The 20,986-nt window shown below is 41.0% G+C and overlaps 1 protein-coding gene and 1 pseudogene across 4 annotated transcripts in view; one reads left to right on the top strand and one right to left on the bottom strand.

Moving 5' to 3' along the window:
* Positions 1-20,986, bottom strand: part of LOC140737248 (flavin-containing monooxygenase 5-like) — a 114,079-nt gene that overhangs the window by 50,789 nt on the left and 42,304 nt on the right. Inside the window, exon 1 of one of the 4 annotated variants that reach the window (XM_073063576.1) lies at positions 697-819. The exons of the other annotated variants lie outside the window; for them this stretch is intronic. The gene's annotated coding sequence lies outside the window, so the exon portion shown is untranslated. Of the gene's footprint in view, positions 1-696; positions 820-20,986 lie in introns of those variants that run through there. 4 annotated transcript variants of the gene reach the window in all.
* Positions 19,286-20,986, top strand: part of LOC140736636 (flavin-containing monooxygenase 3-like) — a 42,592-nt pseudogene continuing 40,891 nt past the window's right edge.

Here is a 20,986-nt window from a genome sequence, read left to right as displayed (position 1 = left end):
CTGAGGAAATTTTTGAATCAACATTAGCAAAAAAAGATTTCGGAATAAAAATTGGTACTGCTTGAAATATATAAACTTGGGTAAAATAACCATCTTAATAGCATTAAACCGACCTATCAGAGAGAAAGATACTGGTGACCATTTAGTAAACAAATATTTAATCTGATCGATTAGGGGTAAAAAATTAACCTTAAATAAGTCCTTATAGTTTTTTGTGATTTTAATCCCTAAGTAAATAAAAGAGTCATTAACTAATTTAAAAGGTAAATTTCAATAAATTGGAACCTGTCTATTTAAAGGAAACAATTCACTTTTATTAAGATTTAAATTATACCTGGAAAAATTACTAAATTGAGCCAACAATGATATAACTGCGGGAATGGATTTCTCAGGATCAGAAATAAATAATAATAAATTATCTGCATATAATGATAGCTTATGTATATCTGCCCCACGATTAATGCCAAAAATGTTCGGTGATTCTCTAATAGCAATTGCCAAGGGTTCTAAAGCAATATCAAATAATAATGGACTAAGAGGACAGCCTTGTCTAGTACCCCGAAATAAACGAAAAAAGGGAGAAAGTTTTGACGTCGTCGAGATAGAGAAAAATGAGCAGGGTTAACAAAAGGAAATAGCAGTCGCATTCGAGGAACAGGTTCTGTTTAACTTCCCCATTCTGTGTGCACTACTCACCTGTTCAACCACAATTCACAACGTCCAGTGGAAGTCTGCTTCCAGCCCGAGCACTGTTCGTTTAAATAAGGGCGCGGGATTGAAAGTGCCGCCTTCGAGAGGCAGTGACATCGATCCGATCCCTGCCTGAGCGCTGGGCACGTACGGCTTTACAGTACGTTCACTTTTTGAAGTGGGTAGATCGCATGTGCGCCTGGATTGGTGCATTTATTGGTGTGTATGTGAGATAGGTGATTGAAAGGAAAGTGGGGAGAATAATTAGGATTATGCCACTGTTGTGCAAAAACTCAGTCGCCCACCCATTTGCCTTCTTATTATTAAATTAAAAATAAAAAGACTGGTCTTTCCAAAACTACCCAGCTCGTTTTCCGATCGACTCGTCATTAATTTGGGGTTGAGTTACTAACTGACACGGTTATTTTTGTTGACCGTTTTCAAAGAAAAAGACAGTTTCTCTTCCAGCTCACTTATATTTGAAATTCTGTCCTCGGGTTAATTCTCAATCTTGTATAATGGATGCACAGCATGGAAACAAATCCTTTAGCTAAACTCATCCATACTGTTATGAGTGATGAACAGACCTGATGGACAATGGGGTACAGAGTTAACCATTCCCCTCCTGAGAAACACGAACTATTACTGTTGCTATGCTGACCATGAGAAAGAGAGACGGAAAAACAAGCAAGAACATCGGCGACAGATAGGAGAGAGGGGGAAATTGCTGATTAACCGTATTATGCCTCCTTTTTGAATTATTACTGTTTCGCTGCAAGGACAATAGTTTGCTCATAAACATTCCTCAGTGGACTGAAGGAATGGCCTTATTTGATGGACACAGTCATTCAGGAGTGATGGATAGCTGAGTCTCCATGAGTAGGGATAAAAGACAGGTCTGGAGAGACACCCTCCAGACACGCCAGTGGACACTGATTGAGTGTTGGAACCCACAAGAAAGAAGGGGCTTCGGAGACCGAACCAGGTCGGTCGGTCATTAAGGCAATCAGTGTAAAAGCAGGGCCGGTGGGGACTTGTGTGTGTGTGTCCACTCATGCCAGAGTGACGAGTCCACCACAGAAGAACGGTCTAGTAGAAGGACGGAGAGGTCATAACTGAATGACCACACCGATACGACGGATTAAGAAAGCAAAGGAAGGTTTGCCTGACTGTAGCTGTTACATCTCGCTTGCTCTCTCTCTCTCTCCAATGATTACAACACAACAACCATAACTACATCAGCACTCATGAACTGAACTGAACTTTATACTTTTCTACGACAATTCATTTACCCCTAAACATTGATAGAGCTTGTTTATTATTGATTATTATTATTCCTACACTTTTAGGTTTATTACTGCTAACTGGTTTTATATGCATATTTGCATTATTGATATGGTTTTGCTTATTTTTATTAATAAACACCTTTAGTATCGTACCACCAGACTCCAACGAATTCTTCTTTATCTGCTGGTTAGACACCCAGTTACGGGGTACCTAACAATACTAACTAAGATGTCAATATAAGCCAGTCCCATTGGCTCGTATTTGGTTCATTTCCTTCTAAAATTTTATCTGTATACTTGTCCATTTTTTTAAATGTACCTGCCTTAATCACTCCGCCTGGCAGCTCATTCTATATATTGGCCATATTCTATGTGAAGATAATGTTGCCTTAAACCTATGCCCTCTAGGTTTTGATTCCCAAACCACTGGAAAGAGAATCCGTGTTTACTTTTAAACATTCCATCAAGGTCACCCCGCAGTTCCCAATGTCCCAAGGAATAAAACCCTAGCCTGCCCAACCTCTCTCTATAGTCTTCAAGTTTTAGCGATTCAAAAGTTTGGACTTTTTTTTTGGAAAACAAACTTGTTTAATCTCTAACTAGTACTTTCCCCTTCTTTATCTCCCATTGTTCTATTTTCCTGCAGCACACCTGGCCACATTCTTCCCCTGTCCATTTCTCTGTTCTGACCCATACAAATTCATTTGCTGTGCTTTTCCTGGCTGATAACCTCATAAATTGTCTGTAGTCTATAGGTGACTGACAGAATCTGATGGGAAAGTAGTGAGAATAAAGAGGGATTAGTAAAGAATTTTTTCTCAATGGGTGCTTGATGATGTCTTTGGTGAGGTGAGCAGTCCCTATCGATGTTGTAGGACACAAGTCTCATTGTGCACATAAGCTTATGCCAGTGTCTCATTCTTCTACTGAACTTATAGACACATGAATGTGAGGAACATGGAAGCATGTGGCATTGTGTAGGCAGAGATGTCACAACCACGGATCCGGCAATTGCGCTCGTGAACATGCATGCGTCAGCTAATTGTTATTTAATTGTGGTAATATTTAACTACATTCATTTTGTTGTAGTATTTGTCGAGTCTTGGGCACAGCAATGCTTCGCTGCCCACTTGTAGTCTACCTTGCCTGAGCAATTGGACTGTTGAGTTAACTGACTCTGAAGACTAGCGGTATTCATTTTAATCTTAGTTGTTCTTTTCAGCCACAGTGTAGGCTTCGTTTTCCATTTGAGAGCTTTAGTTAATGGCCCTGTTGGCCTAGCATTTATTATTTTCTTTTCCCTTTAACACTGTTCGCGTTAAAGTCTGTGAACTATCGACCTGCTTCAGTGTCTCTCACTCGCCACTTGGGCCATATCCGCATCGGGTGGCAGAGGGGATTAGTTAGGTTGCCCATTTGATTACTAATTTACTTGAATTACAACAGTGTGGGCCACAGGGCCTGTTCCTGAGCTGTACTCTTCACTATTCTATGTAGAATCTGAGGGGAGTTGGTGGGAATGTGAAGAGAATAATATGAGATTGTAGGTTGAGCTTTGGAGAGCTGAGCAGTCTGTATCCATGCTGTGTGACCCAATGGCAGCATGGTGTCTCATTGTGCACACAAGCTTGTGTCAGCTGCTAATTCTTATATTAAATTCCAAAGTCCAAATTCCTCCAACAGCTATCACCAGGCAATGTTGATACAAAACAATTTGAAAGTTCAGGACTTGTGTTTTCTCCCCATTGGGAAATAACCTTATAAAATACTCTGGCCCCATGTGCTGGGTAAAGTCTGAGATCAGAGAAATAATGTTTTATAATATACAAACTACATACTCTGTGCCAAGTATGAATAGGTGGAGTCAAAGACCTGCAAAATCTCTTTTCCAAATAGCTCCACTATATTCTCAGTGGTGAAACTTTTTCAGATGCCTGCTTGCTAGACTTCTCTGTAGAAAATGCTCTAGATTTGTTGTATTTAGAACTGCCGAAAACTGTGGTGCTGATTGTCCCTTTCCCAGTGTCCTAATTAATCCAGATTCCAACTGTTAACCGTTAACATACATAAACATACCTTTCCAACCTACAGCACATTGAGAATTTTTTTTGTGTGTGCGTGGTGTTGCTTTGGATTTCCTCATGTTTGTGGCATATCTAGAATTGTTATGTTTGCAGCACAGCGGACTCAAAGCCAGGTAGCCCTTATACAAATTGAATGATGAAAAGGTTACTCACACAGGGACTAATACCGTTTGTCACACATAGGCTGCAATACCTCACAGTCTCCTCGTAAATATACTTTATCGAGTGGTTGACCACGGCAGCAAAAACTGGACAATAATATTCCTTATTACCATAATACTGGAGACCATTATGGTTGAACAGGAATATGCAGATAGAGAGAAAGGACTCTATGCAGTGAACAATGAAAGGATGTATTTTCTTCAAAGTAATTCTAAAGTTGGAGCTCTTGGTTACATACATGTTATAAGCTGGCTATGGGAAAAAATCAACAAATACCAAATGGGCATTGTGGGTCAACAAGGCCTGTTTCTCTGTCTTATGATCAATCTGGATTCAGTCAAATCTGGCCAAGACATGATGTGAGAAAGGAAAGAGAGAAAATGAGGCTGGTAAATGAACAATATATATGGCAGAGGTTGAGAGAAGGGTTGGTGGTGGGCAAGCAGAGAGAAGACACTGGGTCAGACAAACAAGAGAAAACCTGCAGATGCTGGAAATCCAGGTAACACACCCAAAATGCTGGAGGAATTCAGCAGGCCAGGCAGCATCTACAGAAAACAGTACAGTCGACATTTTGGGCCAAGACCTTTCAGCATAAGATGGGTTAGACCAGTATTATACCCATACAGTGCTTTACTTCACGGCACTGCCCATAAGTTGGTATATGTATACTCCAAGTAAAATCACATAATTTTATAGAAACTAGCATGTTCTCTAAATTCTGAACATTTCCTATCATTTATTTGGCTCTGGTCAGTGAACTAGACTATTCCATCTCATGCCGATTGGAGCTAACAATATCATTTCCCCAGAATCACAATAAGCACTTATTTACACTATACAGTCGGCCCTCCTTATCCGAAGGTTCCGCATGCGCGAATTCAACCAACCACGGATCGGGAAAACCCGGAAGTTCTCTCTCCAGCACTCGTTGTTTGAGCGTGTACAGACTATTTTTTCTTGTCATTATTCCCTAAACAATACAGTATAACAACTATTTACATAGCATTTACATTGTATTTGGTATTATAAGTAAACAGAGATAATTTTAAAGTACAAGCAGTGCCCGGGTTATGAATGAGTACCGTTCCTGAGTCCGTCTTTAAGTCGGATTTGAAGTTGGTACAGGTACATCCGGTATTATTTAGCGTCAGTTAGTCAAACATTTGTCTTACTATATAGTATATATTTTACCTTTCTATGCATATAAAACACTTAAGAAACGTATGTATTTCAATAATTAAACCACTGCATTGCTTAGTAATAATTGTAGCTTTCATCCGGGCAGAGCCTTTCACATGCTCCATTAAAATTGTTCCGATCGTTGACCGACTGTAGTCTAACGCTTTTCCAATGACCGATGGCGTTTCACCTCTTTCTGATCGCTTTATTACTCCAACTTTATTTTCAATCGTGATCAGAAACACCGTGGATTCAGAGCGACACCGCTGGGTCCTAAAGACCACCGCACTGAGACAGGTTAAATAAGGGACTTGAGCATCCGCGTAATTTGGTATCCACGGGGGGGTCCCGCAACCAATCCCCTGCAGATAAGGAGGGCCGACTGTATAACATCACCTCCACACTTCACAAACCAGCCAGTCTCAACAAGTTGCTTTTAGTTTTTTGTTTATCTTGTTGTATTTAATGTCTGTTCCCTCTTGTTTTCTGGCCCATCTTGGATTGTTATTTTGCAGTTTATTACTAAAGTTATAACTCACCACTTAATTGTCTCCACAGCTCTGTTTTTGGTTCTAGCCTCAGCTCATTTCCTGGCTAGTTAATTATATAAAAGAGGATACCAAAAGTTTATGAAGAGTACAAGAGAGGCAAGAGTGGATATCAAACTGCTGGAAGATGGTGTTAGTGAGGTAGTAATAAGGAACAAAGAAATGGTGGATAAGCTTAATAAGTATTTTGCATTAAACTTTGGAAGATCAGCAGTATGTCAGAAATTCAACAGTGTCAGGAAGCAGAACTGAGTGCAGTCATTATTACTAAGAAGAAGGTGCTGAAAAAGTAGATACGTCACTTAGATCAGATGGACTATACCCTGACATTCTGAAAGAAGTAGCTGAAGAGATTATAGAGGCATTAATTCCCCATAATGGAATGGTTTTGTAAAATTTCAAATGTCACTCCACTCTTTAAGAAGAGAGGGAGGGAGGAATCGGCAGGAAATTTTAGGTCAGTTCACCTGACTTCAGTGGTTGAGATGATGTTGGAGTCCATTATTAAGGATGAAGTTTTGGGGTACTTTGATGCACATGATAAAATAGGCTTAAGACAGCATCGCTTGCTTAAGGAAAATCCTGCCTGACAAATCTGTTGGAATCCTTTGAGGAAATAACAGGCAGGAGAGACAAGGGAGAGTCAATGGATGTTCTTTAGTTGGGTTTTCTGAAGGCCTTTGAAAAATGCCTCACCCAAGGCTGAAAATCAGGACAATTGCTAAAAAGGATGGAAGATTGGCAGGCTGGCAGGAGGCAAGGAGTGGGAATTAAGGGGGCTTTTCTGGTTGTTTGATGGTGACTAGTGATGTTCTGCAGGGATTGGTGTTGAGTCTGCTTCCTTTCATGATATATGTCAATGATCTGGATGACGGCATTATGGCTTTGTGGCCAAGTTTGCAGAAGATACAAATAGACGGCAGGTGTGGGGGGCAGTGTTTTAGAAATAGGAAGTCTGCAGAAGCGCTTGGACATATTAGGAGAATGGGCAAAAAACTGGCAGATGGAATACAGTGTAGGGAAGTGTATGGTCATGAGGTATGGTAGAAGAAATAAAGCCATAAAATATTTTCTAAATTGGCATTAGAGAGGGTCTGGAGGAGGTTTTTGAGAATGATAGGGTTAAGACATGAGAAGCATTTGATAGCTCTGGGCCTGTACTCACTGGAGTTTAAAAGAATGAGGAGGGAACTCATTGAATATTGAAAGGCCCAGATAGAGTGGACAGTGAAAGAATGTTTCCACTAGTGGGGGATTCTAGAAACAGAGAGCACAGCCTCAAGTCCATTTAGAAAACAGATGAGGTGGAATTTCTCTAGCATGAAGGTGGTGAAACTGTGGAATTCATTGTTGCAGATAGCTGTGGAAGCCAAGTAATTGGATATATTTAAAGCAAAGGTTGATAGGTCCTTGATTAGTAAGGCTGTCAAAAGTAATGGGGAGAAGGCAGGAGACTGGGGTTGAGAGGGCTAATAAATCAGCCAAGATGCACTGAATTGTCTAATTGTGCTCCTGTGTCTTATGGTCTTAATATCCGCTACACAATCCTTCTTGAAATTACACATTTATCCCTATCAATAAATCCTTTTCTTCCTCCCAATGTGGCTCATGTAATTTGTCTCACCTGTTCCAACAGTAACACATCACACATTATAGCAAGAAGTTGGATAAAGGAATTTCTTCTGAATTCGTTGGTGGATTTACTAGTTCCACATCATCTCCCTGCTGTGCGTCGAGGCAAATATCTTCTTCAGCGCCATTTCCAATCGGCTGTGCACCTACCCAGCAAAGAACATCAGTCCAGAAGGGTGGCATTTCAGGGATGCCGGGCTGTCTGGAGCACACCGGTGTGGTGACACAGCTCATCAGGGAGGCCAGAGAGAACAAGGGCAACCTGTCAGTGCTGTGGCTCGACCTGGCAAATGCACAAGCTGGTGCAGCTCACACTGACCAAACATCAGAAAGTACTCTGCAGATGCTGTCATCAAATCAACACGTACAAACAAGCTGGATGAACTCAGCAGGTCGGGCAGCATCCGTTGAAAGGAGCAGTCAACGTTTCGGGCCAAGACCCTTCGTCAGGACTGAAGAAGAGGGAGCAGGGGCCCTATAAAGAAGGTGGGGGGAGGGGAAGGTGCAGGTGATAAACCAATCAGAGGAAAGATCAAGGGGTGGGGAAGCAGGGAGGTGATAGGCCGGAGAGGTGAAGAAGGAATGTAATGGGAAAGCACTATGGGTAGTAGAAGAAGGCAGAATCATGAGAGAGGTGATAGGCAGCCAGAAGAGGAGGCAGAGTGAAACTGGGATGAGGGAAGGGAGAGGGAGGGAATTACAGGAAGTTGGAGAATTCAATGTTCATACCAAGGGGCTGGAGACTACCCAGACGGTATATGGGGTGTTGCTCCTCCGACCTGAGTTTGGCCTCATCATGGCAGTAGAGGAGGCCATGTATGGACATATCTAGATGGGAATGAGAGGCAGAGTTGAAGTGGGTGGCAACCGGGAGATCTTGTCTGTTGTGGTGGATGGAGCAGAGGTACCCGATGAAGCGGTCCCCCAATCTGCGTCAGGTCTCGCCGATGTAGAGGCCACACCGGGAGAACCGGATGCAATAGATAACCCCAACAGACTCACAAGTGAAGTGTTGCCTCACCTGGAAGGACTGTTTGGGGCCCTGAATGGTGGTAAGGGGGGAGGTCTAGGGACAGGTGTAGCACTTACGCTTGCAGGGATAAGTACCAGGTGGGAGATCTGTGGGGAGGGACGTGTGGAACAGGCAGTCGCGGAGGGAACGATCCCTGTGAAAAGCTGAGGGGGGTAGGGAGGGAAAGATGTGCTTGGTGGTGGGGTCCTGTTGAAGGTGGCGGAAGTTGCGGAGGATAATGTGTTGGATCCGGAGGCTGGTGGGGTGGTAGGTGAGGACAAGGGGAACCCTGTCCCTGTTGTGGTGACGGGAGGATGGGGTGAGGGTCGAAGTGCGGGAAATGGAGGAGATGCGGGTGAGGGCATCATTGATGACGGCAGAAGGGAAACCACGATTCTTAAAGAAAGAGGACATTTGACATGTCCTGGAATGGAAAGCCTCATCCTGGGAGCAGATGCGGCGGAGACGGAGGGACTGGAACCAAACACCAAGTTCCAGCAGAATCAGAGACCTTATCGTTGATTATTACAGCAACTTCAGGACGAGAGTCTCTTCAGGAGCAATTACATCGAGCTGGCACTAGGTGGAGATCGGCATCATCGCAGGGTGCACTATCTCAGTGACACTGTTCTCCCTAGCCATGAACATGCTCACTAAGTCAGCTGAAACAGAGTGCAGAGGGCCCAGAATGGATTCCGCTCAACGGCCACCACCCATCAGGGCATTCATGGATGACCTCACAGTCACCACAGAATCAGTCCCAGGCTGCCGGTGGATTCTGCAGGGGCTCGAAAAGCTGGTGGAGTGGGCCCGGATGCGTTTCAAACCAGCCACATCAAGATCTATGGTGCTGAGGAGAGGGAAGGTGGAGAACAAGTTCCGGTTCAGCATCGTAGGCACAGCCATCCCAACCATCACAGAAAAGCCCGTCAGGAGCTTAGGTAAGATTTTTGACAGCTCTTTAAGGGACACAACATCCATTCAGGCGACCCGCACAGAGTTGGATGGCTGGCTGAAATCTGAACAAGTCTGGCCTACCTGGGAAGTTCAAAGCCTGGGTGTATCAGCATGGCATTCTTCCCAGAATCCTGTGGCCCCTCCTCGTCTATGCAGTTCCGATCACGACGATCGAAACCTTAGAGAGGAGGGTTAGCAACCACCTCAGGGGATGGCCGGGTCCGCCAAAGAGCCTGAGCAGCATCAACAAACACAACAAACTATGGACACCACAACAAACTGCAACTGCCCTTCAAATCCTCGGAGGAGGAATTCAAGGTAACAAGAGCCAGAGAAGTGGTACAGTACAGGGACTCAAGTGATCCGAAGGAGACTCGAGCAGGGATCCAAGTGAGGACCGGTAGGAAGTGGAGGTCAGAGGAAGCTGTTCAGGAAGCAGAGGAAAGGCTGCGTCACAGGAGGCTGGTGGGAGTGGTCACACGGGGCCAAGCTGGGCTAGGATCCTTTCAAACTCCCCAAATGGACACCATCAGAGGGAAGGAAAGGCGCCGCCTAGTTCAGGAGGAGGTGAGAGCAGCAGTGGAGGAGACGAGAACCTGCATGGCGGTCGGAATGAAGCAACAGGGAGCTTGGGCAAGATGGGAGAATGCGGTGGAGAGGAAAGTGACCTGGGCTGAGCTTTGGAAAGCCGAGCCACACTGCATCCAATTTCTCATCCAGGCAGTGTACAATGTGCTTCCAAGCGCATCAAACCTGCACACATGGGGCAAAGCAGAGTCATCTGCGTGCCCACTGTGTTCCAAGCGAGGAACCCTGGAGCACATCCTCAGCAGCTGCACAAGGGCAGTTGGTGAGGGACGGTACCGATGGAGGCATGATCAGGTCCTGAAGACCATCGCTGAAGCCATCAGCGCAGGAGTTGAGTGGGTGAGCGGCAGCTGAAGTTTCCCAACCATATCGCAGCCACCACCCTGTGACCAGACATTGTCCTTGTGTCGGAGTCTACCAAGCAAGTGGTGCTGCTGGAGCTGACAGTCCGACGGGAAGATCGCTTGGAAGAGGCCTTTGAAAGGAAGCTCTCCAAGTACGCAGGACTGGTCAGCAACCGCCAGCAGGCTGGATGGAGAGCGAGGTGTCTCCCAGTGGATGTTGGTTGTAGGGGATTCGCAGCCTGTTCCTTAGTCAGAGCCTTCAGCAATTTGAGCATCGAGGGAGAGAGGAAGAGGAGAGCCATCCGCAGTGCCACCGATGCGACAGAGAGGGCCACAAGATAGGAACATCATTGAAGATGTGTCGAGGCATCAGTAGATGTATGTACACAGCATGTTTATATACCCCCTTTATTAATTTATGTCATATTTAAATATCTTCTCCGTAAAGCCTTCCTTCTGCAATTTAAGGACCAATAATTTCCCTACCTGATATTTATATATGATTTCAGCTGGAGAAGCTGCTATTAATTAGAAGTGAAAAATCCTACACGAGGAAATCTGCAGATACTGGAGATTCAAGCAGAGGAACAACACCTTATATACCGGCTGGGTAGCCTCCAACCTGATGGCATGAACATTGACTTCTCTAACTTCCATTAATGCCCCTCCCCTTCTTACCCCATCCCTGATATATTTAGTTTTTCCCCCATCCTCTTTTTTCCTCTCTCTGCCCATCCTCCATCTCCCTCTGGTGCTCCCCTCCCCCTTTCTTTCTCCCTAGGCCTCCCGTCCCATGATCCTTTCCCTTCTCCAGCTCTGTATCACTTTTGCCAATCACCTTTCCGGCTCTCAGCTTCACCCCACTTCTCCTATAATTTCACATTTCCCCCTCCCCCTTCTACTTTCAAATCTCTTACTATCTTTCCTTTCAGTTAGTCCTGACGAAGGGACTCGGGCCAAAACGTCAACAGTGCTTCTCCCTATAGATGCTGCCTGGCCTGCTGTGTTCCACCAGCATTTTGAGTGAAAAATCCTATTGCAATTGGTATCCTTACCCCTCGCCATCCAGATTTGTAAACACATAACTGTTGCTCTTGAGAGAAAAATAAATACAATTTTGACAGCATCTTTTGGTGTTCCTCCAGCATTTTGTGCGTGTTGCTCGGATTTCCAGCATCTGCAGATTTTCTTGTCTTAGACTATTGATTAGAAGTGGAAACCCCTAATGCAATTGATCTTCTTCCCCATCATCCTCCAGAATCAAAAGCACATAGCTTTCTCTGGAGGGAAAAATAGATGCTTTTTTGATAGTGTCTTTTGGCGTTTGTCCCAACAGCAAATATTAAAACTTACTATTCTTGATTTCTTCAAACATCTTGCAGGTGTTCCTGAGTACAAGACAGGGTGCCTGGGTAATTAATTGTGAGGCTGAAAGAGGATACCCTGCTGACATGAGATACACCCACCACATTTGTAACCCATTTGTTTCACCTGTAACTGCTTCCCTAATTCAGAGATCCTTAAACAGTCAATTTGATCATGGAAATTATGGTTTGTAACTTGGTGTGTAATGCTAGATGATGTCCTGTCCATGGGGCTAAATTTGCTGTGCGAGTTCATCTTTGTATTCTTTTAATCTGTTCCTTGAAACCTCATGTTCTGTGTGTATATATATATATATAGCAGTACACAGGGAAATCTTTTCTGTGTAATGGATTTGTTCACTGACTTTTATGAATACTGAAATAGGGGCCCTCAACTCACAAATAGGAGGGATTATCCCCCACAGCTAGACATTTCCTCTAGCTCAACGCAGGGTCATTTACTAGAGACCTCAGCCTTGGAATCACATGTTCGTTGCCATTTTTGTTATTATTTGAGTTTCTTGGTTCTTATTTGTTCAGGGTGTAGATTGATTAAATTTTTTTCTAATTTCAATGATACATTGACAGATAAATAAAGATGGCTAAGGACAAGGTAAAATTCATTTCTTTTAATGTAAATGGGCTATTAAATCCAATCAAACGTAAGAGAATTTTATCCAAAATGAAAAAAGAACAAGCCCATGTAGTATATTTAGAGGAAACTCATTTAAGTGATAATGAGCATAAAAAACTAAAGAGAATGGGCTTCACTAATCTGTTTTTCTCCTCATATAAATCAGGACATAGGAGAGGAGTTGCATTCTTATCTCAAGTAAGCTAAATTTTGAAAAAATATTCGAAATGGGAGATAAAGAAGGCAGATATATTCTGGTAAGGGGGAATATAGAAGGCAATTCAGTTACTCTATTGAATATATACGCACCCCTGGGAAGTGATATTGGTTTCTTTCAGAAAATTACTGATATTATGGTAATGGAAACAGAAGGTCTCCTGATATGTGGGGGAGACTCAAATTTACAATTACAACCAAACTTAGACTCTTCCAATAGAAAAACCTATGAAACAAAATCTTTACATAAGAAAGTTAATACACTTTTTGAGGATGTTGATATATGGAGGGACCTTTTCCCTGACAGAAGGGATTACACTCATTATTCTGCTCCACATTCTGTATATACAAGAATAGACTATTTCATAACATTTGGAAAAGACAAAGACAAAATAAACACCTGTGGAATTGGGACAATAGATGTAAGTGACCATGCACCTATATATTTATCTGTTGATTTTGACCTACAACCAAAGAATACTATTTGGAAACTAAATTCAAGTCTACTCAATGATCTGTACTTTAAGGAACAAATTAAAAAAGAAATTGGTCTCTACTTAGAATTTTAATGATAATGGAGAGGTCTCACCTCCCATTTTATGGGATACTCTGAAGGCGGTCTTAAGAGGGAAAATTATAGCGATATCTTCATATAAGAAAAAAATAAGGAATAAAACATCAGAGGAATTACAAAATAGGCTGAAGGAACTAGAGAAAAAACATAAATTGAATTTGGCACAGGATACATTAAGGGAAATTAAAAGAATTAGGAATGAAATAAATAATTTGGCTATGCAAGAAATCAGGAAAAACTTAATGTTTCTGAAACAGAGACATTATGAAAGTGGATTGAAATCTATGAAAATACTGGCATGGAAACTGAAAAAAAAGATAGCAGAAAATACAATTCATAGAATTAGGGACCCAAGAACGAAAATGATAAAAAATAAGCTAAGTGAAATTCAAGAAGCTTTTGAAGTGTTTTACAAAATGCTATATTCCAAAGTTCCAGGGGGAAGCATAACCCAAATTGACACCTTCTTGAATTCCCCAGAGTTACCCACTTTAAGCGAAGAACAAAATAGAAGGATGACTGCTGACATAACTGAAGTTGAATTAAAAGCTGCAATTACCGTAGATGTCGGATTATAAGCCGCTACTTTTTTCCCACATTTTGAACAGCTTTGAACTCTGCGGCCTTTAATACGGTACGGCTAATACATGATTTTTTTCATGCCGCCAAAAACATTTTGCCTCGTTTAACAGTAGACCAATAAAATTGATGAGTAGTTCACAGAGGTCCAATGAAATTGTACGATAAATCAAGCGCACTTTCACAATTAAATTATTGTAAATCAGTCATTTGTACTCACCCTCATCAACATGGAAAACACTCGAAGAAAAGCATTGTGCTGCCTTTATGGCAGTTATTTAGTTTATAATATTTTCGCTTAGTAATTCATTTTCTAGTTAAAGTTAGAAGAGTTTTAACTATATTTGTTTTCTGTACTACATCGCGGGATGCTATGACGTCACACCCGGTTTCGCCGCGTCTTGTGGGAAAAATGCTGTTTGCGATAAACGGGACGGCGGGGGGCGAGCGGCGGAGCGAAAACGCTGCTTTTAAGTTAAAGGCGATCAATAACTTTTCCTGGTAGGCTGCAGTATATATATTTTTTACCAGTCGTTAGGAGATATTGGAATGTTGTTCAGTAAAAAAGTATACGCAACGTATATTTAAAAGTAGCCGCGTTACAGGCACGGTTCGAAAAAAAGCATTTGCAATATGTATTTGTTTATGTTACCATATGGATTTAATTAAAAGTTAAAAAATCCTCACGTGTAATATCTTTCTGTGTAAATATCTCATATTACAACGTGGGACACCTGCGGCCGAAAATCCGGTGCGGCCTAAAATCCGGTGCGGCCTGTACAAGTAAAAAATTGATTTTCTTTCTAAAATTAGAGCCAGCGGCTTTTAATCAGGTGCGCTCTGTAGTCCGGAATCTACGGTAGTAGGCTTAAATTAAGCAAGTCACCAGGATCAGATGGGTATACGGCAGAGTGGTACAAAGAATTTAAAAATGAGTTAATTCCTGTTTTACTCCCCACACTGAACTGGGCTCTAAAAAAGGCACAAATGCCACCCAGTTGGAAGGAAGCGATAATCTCAGCTATACCAAAAGAAGGCAAGGATAAAATGGAATGCGGGTCATTTAGACCAATATCCGTCCTTAATGTAGATTATAGGTTATTTACCTCCATCATGGCCAAATGATTAGAGGAGTTTCTACACATGCTGATACGTAATGATCAGACAGGTTTTATACGACAACGCCAGACTCAAGACAATATACGAAGGACACTTCACATTATGGATCATATACAAAAAAATAAAATTGAAGCAATAGTGATAAGCGTGGATGCTGAAAAAGCATTTGATTTGGTTAGTTGGAATTTTCTTTACAGAGTTTTACATAGATTTGGTTTCCAAGACACAATTATTAAAACTATACAGCAGAGTTTTACATAGATTTGGTTTCCAAGACACAATTATTAAAACTATACAGACACTATATGACAATCCTACTGCTAGGATTAAAATCAATGGATATTTATCAAATAGTCTTACCCTAGAAAGGGGCACGAGACAGGGTTGTGCATGGTCACCACTACTCTTTGCGTTATATCTGGAACCATTAGCTCAATACATCAAACAAAATGAAGATATCAGGGACAGAGCATAAATTGGCTTGTTACGCGGATGACATTTTGATCTATCTAGGGCAACCAACATACTCCTACCTAAATTGATGCAATCCTTTGAACAATATGGTCAATTATCAGGATACAAGATCAACATAGATAAAACCCAATTACTTTCATATTACTATAGCCCACCAAGAGAAATTGAAAGTCGATACCCCTGGGCATGGCACACAGAGTCTTTCAAATATTTGGGCATATTATCAGCCTTTATATAAAAAAGTTAAGGAAGATGTGGCAAGGTGGAGCCTGATTCCTTTTTTCAGTCTCAGTTTAAGGATTGAGTCTATTAAAATGAATATACTGCCCAGACTGTTATATCTCTTTCAGACCCTACCAATAGAGATTAATCAAAATCAATTCAATGAATGGAACAAGATGCTATCAAGGTATATTTGGCAGGGTAAAAGGCCTAGAGTTCGTCTCAAAACTTTGTAATTAGCAAAGGAAACGGGGGGATGGGGCTTGCCTTCTCTTAGAGATTATTATTTTGCAGCACAGTTGAGAGCGGTGATATGTTGGTGCAACCCATCATATGACGCTCAATGGAAAAACATTGAGGAGCGGGTACTTCCCATCCCCATACAAGCAATTTTGGCTGATACCAACCTGCAAAGGTACATAAATACTATGATAACCCATGGGTGAAATTGACTCTTAAAATATGGAAAACTACTATAAAAGAATATAATCTTGAGGGAGATATTGCAATTCTTAAATGGTGTGCATATGACTCTGATTTTACACCAAATAAATTGGATGCTAGATTTAAGGACTGGACAGCTAAAGGAATAACAGTTCTTTACAACATAATGAAAGAAGGAACACTGTTCAGATTTGAAATGCTTTAAGAGAAACACTTATTAGAAAAAACAAGATTTTTATCGGTATTTACAGATGCGACAATATGTTAATAAGACGCTTAAAATGTAATCAAGGCAAATACATGCTTGATAGAGCTCTTTAGAAAAGCATATAATTCAGATAATGGTAGTAGAATCATTTCAAGCAGGTATAAGGGGTTGTCAAATCTTAAAACACATTCGACTTCATACATTAAAACAAAATGGGAGAAGGAAGGAGGGATAATTATATCTGAGGAAGAATGGACAACAATATGGAGATATCAGTGGAAGTGTACCAATTCACAGAAATGGAGGGAGTTTGGATGGAAAAACTTGATAAGATATTTTATTACACCCTCTCAGAAATCCCATTATGATGGTAACCTCCCTGTTTGCTGGAGAAATTGTGGAAATCAAAATGCAAATCATTATCATATTTTTTGGGACTGCCCTGTTATCAAAAACTATTGGAGGGGGATACACAATGCCCTACAAGACATCTTTAAATGTGAAATACCCTTGGAGAGTAAGACCATATATTTTGGATATATACCTCAAGAATGGTGGAAATGGTTATAACAGGAGAGCCCAACTTTAAATACACGGATGGAATTTACAATGGACATTTACAAAAGGGAGAAGATAACAGCATCTGTTAATCATAAGCTGGAACAATTTGATTCCTACTGGGAAAAATGGTTTAACTACATAATGTCTCATAGGCCTGATTTTATTCTCACAAATCAATGAATCTGTTGAAAAAAAAGATCACTCCCTACTTGTACATAGTTCTTTCCTTTTGCTTGTTTTTTCTTTCCACTCTTTTCTATAAGTGTATAGCTCAGATAAATACTTTGTGGAGATTTTGTGATATATATGATTATATGATAAATATGTACAATGTCTGAAATACATCTTATGGAAATATTTGTTTGATGAACTTCAATTAAAAAAATAAATTACAAAAAAAAAGAAACCTCTTGTTCTTTTGGTCAAGTGTCCCATTTGAATGTGACTCAATCTGATGATTCTCATGTGAAGCCTTCAGGAATTGTTCAGTATTTAACAAATGTGAGAGAGTTGCAAATAAAACAGACATTGTTGTTAGAACCCACAATATCATCCAGGCTCTCTGAATGGTGAGATACAACAGTATTTCAAATCAGCTCTATCTACATTTATATTCTTTTTCTAGCCAACTGTCAGTCAATATCAATCCATCTTTTCCTCCATTTTGCTGGAGATTGTTCAGCTCTTGTACAATTCTCTGGGTGAAGAAGTGCCATCTAACTTTTCTTCTTAATGGTCTAATGCTTATTCTAAGTTGTGCTCCCCTGAACTGAATATCTCCATCAGAAGGAACTCCCATGAACTGATGACCAGTCACTGACTTGAAAGGTTAATTCTATTTCTACACATATGCTGTCAGAGCGGTAAGCTTTTTCTATTTTATTTCAGAGTTTTTGGCATCTGCACTATTTGAGTTTGGAACATGTATTTGCTGTTTGTTATAATGATAAGCTTTTATTTTTAACCATGCGCTGATATAACCTTAAAACCGTATGCAATTTATCTGCAACCAGTTCATTCCAACATTTGCCTCTATTACTTATTATTCTATACTGAATGTCTCCATTCACTGGTGCAACTTTGCTCCAGGCTGGGGAAGCCTGACCCAGATGCTGAATTGTCTTCAGGAACCAAGGATCACTGGAACATTGAGTCATGACCAATCTAATCAGTACTCTGTCGTATGCAGTGGATTCTGATTAATTGGTTATTCAGGGCAGCCACTTATTTGAGACAACTCTTAAAGAACAAAACGTAATTGGAAAATAGCTGGGATTCTCCTTGTTGATTTGGGACTTTAAGCTGCTTAGTTGGGGCAGGAGACGGACGTGGAACTGCTTCTATCTCGCGTCAGGCCCGTGCACTTGTGTGGCCACTAGAAACTACACCATGCTTAGGGTGAACAGTTTTTCAATTGTGTCAATTGCGTGTGTTTGTGTCCAAAAAGCAGCGGTTTTTGTCACTGATATAAGCAGTAAGACAATTCAGAACCATTTTGCTCTCTGCAATTTCAAGCATTCAGGCTTGAAGGTGCTAGAAATGGCTGTGGGTGAAACTTAAAAGATTCCACAACTGCAACTACAAACAATTTGATGATATTGACAATCATCTTGAACGTTACAATAAAAATGAAGATTTGGAGGATGCAGTTGTCACTAGCATTGTATGAAACAGACCATTATCTACATTAGGCATCTGTGTTGATTTTGTTCATTAACATTTAATCAGAAGAACAGGGCAGGGTACATTTGATGAATTATTAAGTTTTATAGTACTGTAGTAGTGTTGCTAGTGTTCCAATTTGTTCTGTATTTCAATTAAATTATAATTTGTTACTCAATAAAATGGAAGTTTGTTTTACATGTTTTAATTCTTTCCATGAAACTTCAGCTAACTGGGGCAGATGCTTAATAGGGTCAAAATGTCCTGGTCCTGATGTGTCCCAATTAACCAGAATGTACTGTACTTCTTTTCTGTGCCATGGGCACCCAAGATATTATTTCTCTTCCCTGTCTAATTCACTGCTGTGCATTCAAGCACCATCTCTCATTTTGATTCCATTCAACTGATTAAACAGAACTGCAATGCATTTTCTTTATCAAACACTGATATGATCTTGTGTACATTGTTATCAATTGAAATGTTTTTATTTAGTTTTTCTCCTTCACCAGATCAATGCTGCATTTGAATTTGCACTCACTGCCAAAATGTTTATTCTCCAGTGCTGTATGAGAGTGCTTTGTAAAATGGTTTATTTCATCAATCATCTGTTAATTCTGAAATATTAATATTCTCAAGTCAATGGAGAGTGGACGTTATCTCTTTTTTTCAGTTTCTACAGCCAACATCCAACAGCTAATGACAATTTGCCAAATTGCATTTTATCTGGACGCGTTCTTGCTTAACCTAATGTGAAGCAGTTCACTGAATCAGCAGCCATCTTTGAAGATGACACTGTGGAAGATATTGATGCTGTTATTTTTGCAACAGGATACAGTTTTGCTTTCCCATTTCTGAATTTTATTTGTCATCAAAGTTAACAGAAACCATGCCCTTCTTTTTAAGAATGCCTTTCCACCTCATCTGGAGAAGCCAACTCTAGCCATCATTGGTCTTATCCATTCATTAGGAGCCACGATGCCTATATCTGAAATGTGTAGCAACAAGGATTTCCTGGTGGACAACCGTGTTTATTCCATTCACATCCATGGTCCATATGCCCTCCACTGCTGCCATAACGAGGCTGTTCTCAGGTTGAGATCGCACACCTCATATTCCATTTGGGTAACCTCCAACCTGACAGCATGAAATTGATTTCTCCAGCTTCCAGTAATATCTATCCCACCTCTCTCCCTTTTCCATTCCTCATTGTGGCTCCCTCTTACCCCATCTTTACTTCTCACCTGGCAGTCACCTCTCTCTGGTACGCCCTCCTCTTTCTCGCAAGGTCCATTCTCCTAACAGATTATTTCTCCTTCACCTCTTTGCTTTCTACCTATCACCGCCCAGCTTCTCACTTCATCCCCCTCATCTGTCACCATCCAGCTTGTACTCCATCCCCTCCACCCACCCTCCTGTGCTCACTTCTACCTCTTCCTTTCCAGTCCTGATGAAGGCCATTGTTCCAAAATGTTCACTCTTTATTTCTCTCCGTAGATGCTGCCAGACCTGCTGAAATCTTTTAGCATTTTTTACATTGTGTTGTTCTGGATTTCCAGCATCTGCAGAATCACTTGTGTTTATGAACAATATTCATTTTACTTTCACACTATTGGCAAGTATTGTGTAATCTGCAAATTTAAAAATGTTTGCTTGCACCTCCAGGTCAGGTAATTAATATAGATGGAGACGGGGGGAGAATCAATGGTCCAGTATCATGTGAATGCCAATATTCACCTTCCTTGGGTCTGATCAACAAACATTTACTATGGTCCTCTGTTTACTGTTAGTTAGGGCAATTTCTTCTGCCCACTCAAGTGGTACTTTTTGACTGTTGACTCTGAACTCAAAACCACATCTTCTATTTCAATATTTTACTTACCAACTAACTTATTTAATCTTTCAATATTATTGTTACGCTTTCCTTCACCTCACCCCTCTAGCCCATTAAAGTCCCTACTGAAACCACAGAGTGAATGACATAATAGTCATGATGTCATAATGTAAGACAATGGGGTTATGTTAAGTGGCCTGTATCAAACCAGACAACACTGTCCAACTTATTTAGTTCAAGGGAGCTTGCAGACCAGACTGATACTATCACTTAGCACATGAAATAACTGATCTATCAATAGTTGGGAGATTTGTGAACTCGGTGTAAGTCCTCACAGCGTTAATTGTAGGTGTTTGGGGTCTCTGTCACCAGAAGCTTTGGTGTGAAGTTACCAAGTGGCAGAGAAACAGTATAGATGTTAGAGAGCAGTCAGGCTTGTTAGGAATGTTTACAGTACAACAAGAAGAATGAAAGAAAGAGGAGGTGACTAGAATCCATTTCTTTGCCTTCTATTTCTGATTCAGGCGACTCTTTCTTCAGCAATTTGGTATGTCTTTTTAGCTTAAAGGAATTGTATCTGTGGTTTAGAAATCCTCTATGTTTGTGATGTGGA

This window comes from Hemitrygon akajei, chromosome 12 (genome assembly GCF_048418815.1).
Source record: "Hemitrygon akajei chromosome 12, sHemAka1.3, whole genome shotgun sequence".
NCBI lineage: Eukaryota > Metazoa > Chordata > Chondrichthyes > Myliobatiformes > Dasyatidae > Hemitrygon > Hemitrygon akajei.
The sequence above is the reverse complement of the archived record's forward strand: the minus strand, read 5'-3'. Positions and strand labels throughout refer to the sequence as shown.